General features: G+C 36.5%; 1 long non-coding RNA gene across 1 annotated transcript; it reads right to left on the bottom strand.

Moving 5' to 3' along the window:
• Positions 1-1,475: 1,475 nt before the first annotated feature.
• LOC147476189 (uncharacterized) lies at positions 1,476-1,847 on the bottom strand. Its single transcript, XR_015208694.1, has 3 exons — positions 1,742-1,847; positions 1,601-1,666; positions 1,476-1,521 (listed from the first exon to the last, which is right to left on the bottom strand). It is a non-coding gene; the product is annotated as an uncharacterized LOC147476189 (long non-coding RNA).
• Positions 1,848-6,719: the final 4,872 nt, after the last annotated feature.

Genomic DNA, 6,719 nt, shown 5'->3' with positions numbered 1-6,719 from the left:
ACCTTTGTTGAGAACTTTCATATTTCTCAAACAAATATCTAAAAGGGAAAGTAAACATTAGTACATCTACACATCGAAGAGGAGTAATCAAACAACCCATCAATCAAAAATATTTGACACACCTGATATAAGCAATAATCCAATTGGCATTCAACAAATTCTTAGGTTGACAAACATCCATGATATCATCTTTGGCGATAAAAAATTGCAACTCACGCTCAAAACCTAGTGTCCATTTGACTTATGTGATTTCCTTTTATTACACTTCCCACCAAAACCCCAAACACTTTCAGCGTACATTCATCAAACTCATCACATTCAACTTCATCAGTCTAACAAAAAAAAACAACTCATAATAAGAATAAATAGTTATAGGAAAAAAAATGAATAAATAGTTATAGATATATGTAAAAAGTGTTAAATGTTTTACCATATTTTCAAGCAGCACAAAGTCACGAGGCCAAGCCACATGGTACCCAACCGCACCTCTAACAGTGGTAATGTCATCATAAAATCGGTCTTGGCAAAAGGGCAGTTGCAAAATTGCACGTATAATTTGAACACGCACATAACCTTCCCCCAATCTAACATCATTTATCATTTCATCTGCTCCTGACCACTCAATTAGACTAGCATCAGCAACAACATTGCCTTTTGACTCCAAAATTAACTTACACATTGGAAAGTACAACAAACATAGCGATAATAGTAATTTTGGAGACAATAGAGTACTATGGTCACTAATTATGGACATTACACAAAGTTTACCTTCGCATTTCCTGATTTAGACTTAGAGATTGGCATGTCCTTTTTGGCTTCAAGAACCTTGTTATTGTCCTTCGAGCGAATAGCCTAACAAGCATAATAATAATGTTTTTAATAATATGGTGAGTGTATAACCTTTAGTAAACATGTTAATATCAAGTACCTGCTCATTTCCCGACTTAGGTTTTGATATTGCATTATCACAAAGTAGCACAAATTCGAGGCCAAGCCACAATGTAACCAACCGGCTCCAACAGCGGTGGTAACATCATCATCAAGAACTGGTCTTGGCAAAATGGCAGTTATTGAAATTGCACGTATAATATGAACACGTACAAATCCTTCCCCCAATGTAACGTTATGGATCTTCTCGTCTAGTCCTGACCCCTCAATGAGACTAGCATCAGCAACAACATTGTCTTTTGACTCCAAAGCCAACTTACACTTTTGATATCAATAACAAATATAACAATAATGATAAGTTCAAATATCCTAGAATACCATGATAACTCACTATAGAAATTACACAACATTTACCGCCACATTTCCTGATTTAGGTTTTGGGATTGCCACATCACATTTTGAGCCCATAGCCTAATAAACACACAATGAAAATCATACACTAATATTGATAGTACAACTATTTATTGTAGTTTATACTAAAATAACAAGTACCTGCTCATTTCCTAGAGCAGGTTTCACGACCACCACTTTGCATTTGGTTTTAGCAACACTCTTGTTTTTCAAGCCCATAGCCTAACAAAAAATAAAAGTAAAATTGAACAATTATGTACATAAAATAACATTTACGGTTTAAACATTAAGTAACATATACCTGCTCCTTTCCATATTTAGGTTTTGAGATTGCCTCGTCGCTTTTTGATTTAGCACTGCTCTTTGTCTACGCATTGGATAGTTTGAGTTATTAAATATAATTACCTATTTGCATTATATAATCACAAGTGTAAAAATTTACCTGTTTGCACTTCTTTCTCACATTTGCTTCAAGTTCAATGTTAAGACATTCATAATTTGTCTTGTTGTTAGCACCATTAGATAGTTGGTCACCCAATGGGCTTGACATTAAACTTCTTCCCTCATTTTTAGAACTATTGGAAGCAACTTTCTCTAGTTCTGGCACGTTGGTGGTAATTCCTTGTATAATACCTAATGCCTCTAACTGTCTCACTCTTTCCTTTAACGCCTTGTTCTTATCTTCTTTCTTACGGATCCTGGATTCCATCTCTGCTCTATATGCTTTCGACCCCTTCTTTGGGATATTGAAGTAAGTTGTTGGAGTGACATACTTACCTCCTGCTCTTACCCTTCCACAATGTTCTGGAGTCCCTAGTGCCTTCGCAAGAACATCGTCGCTTCCTTAGGTTACTAATTTCCCATTAGCCTCTTCTTTTTGTAGTTGGTCCTGCACGTCAGTTGAACTTTTACTTAATTAAAATGACAATCAGAACATAAAAGAAACTTAAGGGGGTCTTATACTCTATCAGTCCAATATATATCATCGTTAGATAAGCCATTGATCAGAGTACTTGTGCAACCTCTGGAGAAGGCCTTTATGAGGGCCTGGATTGGCTATCAAACAACATTGCAAACAAGGCTTGAGGCAAGTGGTAGAACTTGTTAGGATTGCCTGTGGTTTGTGGTGGCGACAACTTTAGAATTTGCACATTTTTTTTCTTATGACTTTTTTGGTGATCATATATTGTAATAGGTCGGGGATTACTTGATTGGATATACTTGCGAGGTTTCTTGTTTGTTGTTTTGAACATGCCTGCACTACTTTAACTTTTAGAAGGAGACTAAGTCAATATCTTTACTGTTGATACTGTTTATCTTTGAAATAACCTTAAAGGTCAGGGACCTTTGGAGTATTGTACTTGAACTCCCTAAATAGCTGCATCTTTGGGAAAAGAAAGAGTATTAATGCTATGTGTTTGATAGGACGACCATTTGACGAGTTCCCAAAAAAAAAAAAAAAAGATAAAAAAACAGCAAACATTTGACCATTTGACCATCAGAAAACAGCAAGATCAGAAAACAGCAAGATGAGAAAACAAGGACACAGGAAATCAAGACCAAAAAATCAAGGACACAGAAAATAAAGATCAGAAATTGGATGGGAGTCTCCCAGCAAGAAACATAGATGTTGAGCTCGAAAAAATCAAGGGGAAGGGAGCTCGTAGACTGTTGATCAATCTACTTCCTTCATGAGGGGGGAGAGAATGGCAAAGAATCTAAGGAGAGTGCAGCAGCAAGAGAAGAGCAAACGGAAAAGCAGAATGACAACATATGTCAACCCACCTCAGTACAAGCCATAGGCAATAAAACTAAGGAGATGATGCAAACAGAGAGTACATAAGGTAGGGACTCAGGTGAGACAATGGAGCTGGGAAACGGTGTTAGAAATACCAGCACACAACCTACTACATGTTTGCTATATCTAATAGTATTACTACACATTACACATAAGTACATATACTCAAATATCTAGAAAAGGATATAAACAACTTACAATTTTTTCTGCCACTTCCCTCGTATCATCATCATAATATCCACCATTCTTGTCTTGACAAGCTAAAAGCCACAATTTAGCTCTATCATCCTCATCAAAAGATTCTCCCAACTCTTCTTTCTATTATAAAACATATAAATAGGAAGTCTAATTATTTGTAGAGTATATGTTACGTTCAATATATAAATTGATATTTAAAATATTTCTGCAAGTACTTACCAATTTATCTTCTAGGCCAGCATATCCAAGCCTGCTGATTCGATGGTTATACTTATTCATTTTCCTTCGTGCTGATTGCAATTTGCTTCTCTCCTTTCAAAAATGGTTTACATGCATTCTTAGTATATATATATCACAAGTAAGCATGAATAAACATAACCAATTTACTGAAAATTCTATTCTAATAAAATTTATGATATACCTGGAACTCTCCCGTTAATCTCGATTTCACAAATGCATGCCAGTCGGGTTTCCTTATCTTATATTTTTTAGGTGGATTTGTAAACGCATCTTGATCATCTTTAAAAGCGAAGATAAAATTCTTCGTAAGCATATTCTTGAAGGTCCTCCAACGAACCCCAATTGATTTCAAAACTGCCTTCCTATACTTAACATCTATATTGAATCTAATCTGAGTAATGAACAAACAAAAAAAATTCAAGATACAAGAATGATAAGAAACAAACAAAAAATAAGGAACTATACAAGATATATTTACCAGAATGCCGGCCCACAAAAGATTTAGAAGCTCCTCAGGTGCTTTTTTCCATGTTTGAAAAGCACTTAAAGGAATTAGGGCCCTCGCAAAAGCACCTTCCCAACCGTAAAAGCTTGTTTGCACCTTTTTGACCTATAGGCTTACCTTTTCCATTAAATTCAACAATAATTATTATGCCATCCCACTTACGAGACAAGGCATGCATTATGGTCGCACCTCTCTCACTTAGTGCTTCAGTGTCACTTAGTGTTTTAGTGTCACTTAGTTCTTCTTCGTCTTCGGAATGGACAACCTCTTCTGGATCCATCGCTGAACTATGAATAACATATAGTAGTAATTAGTACGTAAGATAAACCATATTATCCACATTCAAACCATATTATCTGCATTCAAACCATATTATATAGAGTAGTAAACTGAATGCAGTAGTAAATAGACGATTAAAATGAATAAATACAAGATGGACTAACCACTTTTAAAAAAAAATCTCAATCACTTGAAATTATTAAAAACACTTAATAAAAGTCTTACAACCAAAAAAATTGCAATAAAGAGAGGAAAAACAAACACTAGGTTTTAGAAGAATCATTCTCGACCCATATTCCCTCACAGTCTTTACGTGAGAAAATTGGTTGAGATTCATAATTCACATCAAATGAATCAACACTTGGCACGACATCAGACTGAACCCTATCTCCAATATCCCCATCAAACACGTCATTACCAATATCACTAACATTATAACATCTTTTAGGAGCTGTTAGAGCAATCGACCATTTAGGATCAAGTTGATCAGGAACATAAAAGACTTGCTTGGCTTGAGAGGCTAAGATAAAGGGATTAGATTTATGCCCAACTCTACCAAGATCCACTAGTGTGAAACCCAGATCATCGGTCTTTATGCCATTCCCGCTGTTAACCCAATCACACTTGAACACTGGAATGTGAAACTGAAAATCATCAAGAAGCCATATTTCAACGACAACACCATAGAAGGACATGTTGGAAAAGTCTGGATTTTTTTCCTTTGCACTTGCAACTTGCATTGCTCCTGCCACCAAGCTTACACCACTATTTTGATTCACTCGTGAAGCATCACAACCTTTTGTGGAAAACCGATAACCATTGATGACATAACTCTCATATTTCAATGCATGCATTAGAGGTCCCTGAGCTATCCAAGTTGACATACTTGAGATTTTGTTATTCGGGATGCTTCGCTCTTCTGAAACCTATATTATGTTTAAAGTTAGTAACCAAGGCGTACACAAAATCATTACTTAACAATAGTTTATCTTACCCTTCCTTTCAGCCAATCACTAAAAGTACGGATGTTGTCTTCTTGTAACCAAGTTGGTTTCTTTGAGGAACGGGGGTGTTTTTTCTTTAGGTACTCCATGTGCTCCCTATTAAGTTTTAGAATGAATTAGTTATAGAATTTCTAAGCCAATGGAATAATCAACATGGAAACACTTAAAGAAATTTACCCAATGTAAGGTCCAACAACTTTTGTGTTTCGCAAGACATAAAGATGTGCTTGCTCTAAGGCAAGCATACCATCAACTGCAGTGGCAACACCCCCCACTAGAGTGATTCCTTCCAGAAGCATATCATCAGGTGTGATTTTAGAGTTGGCAGGAACTCCAATTGGGTCCAAATCAGATAAGAATTCACTACAAAACTCAATTGCTTCCTCTGCAATATAATTTTCAGCCATGCAACCTTTCGACGGGCGATTGCGATTTCAGTACATAACCCTTCAACACACTCATATACCTAAGACATTATAAGACAAAAGGATAGGATGATTCTCCATTTTTCATACATTATAAAGACAAAAAAGTGGGATGACATTTTTTTACCTCTCAAATGGGTACATCCATCGGAAGAAAACTGGACCACAAAGTTTAACCTCTCTAACGAGATGGGCGATTGAGATGAACCATGATGTCGAAGAACGACGGTAGAAAGTATTTCTCCAACAAACATAGTGTGACGACGACATCCCTTTGAATTTTACTCAACTGCATCACATCTATTACTTTCACACAAAGTGCATTAAAGAAGAAGCACAGTCTAATAATTGTATACCTCACATGTTTCGGAAAGACAGACCGTATTGCCACTGGAAGCAATTGCTGCATCAAAACATGGCAATCATGTGACTTCAGCCCTTGTAACTTCAAGTCTTCCATTGAAACACGTGTCTTGAAATTAGAAGAGTATCCTTCTGGGACTTTCATCTCATGCAATGTTTGGCAAACCCTATGTTTTTTAGCTCTAGACAATGTGTAACAAGCTGGGGGTAAGAATGTCCTAGTTTTACAAATCTTTGGTGCTAGTTCATCCTTTCCCATGTCCTGAAGGTCAAAACGACCATTAACAGTGTCCTTTGTTTTCGAGGGAATGTTAAGCAATGTACCAATAATGTTGTCACACACATTCTTCTCAATGTGCATGACATCCAAAATGTGTCTGACAAGCAAAAACTCCCAGTAGTCCAATTCAAAAAACACTGACTTCTTCTTCCAACATTTCTTAACAACTTCGTCGACTCCATCATCAACCTGTTTTGACCTTGGTGTGGTTGACCTCTTTGCTTGTCCTCCTACATCTCGTCGCTTCCTTTTACCCACTCGCTTTACTGATTTTCCTCCTGTGACCTTTTTTCCCCCTTTTGGCGTTACTGATTTGCTTAAACCTGTG

The sequence above is a fragment of the Coptis chinensis genome, chromosome 9 (assembly GCF_015680905.1).
Source record: "Coptis chinensis isolate HL-2020 chromosome 9, ASM1568090v1, whole genome shotgun sequence".
Lineage (NCBI taxonomy): Eukaryota > Viridiplantae > Streptophyta > Magnoliopsida > Ranunculales > Ranunculaceae > Coptis > Coptis chinensis.
Note: the sequence above shows the minus strand (reverse complement) of the source record. Positions and strands in the feature narration are given on the sequence as shown.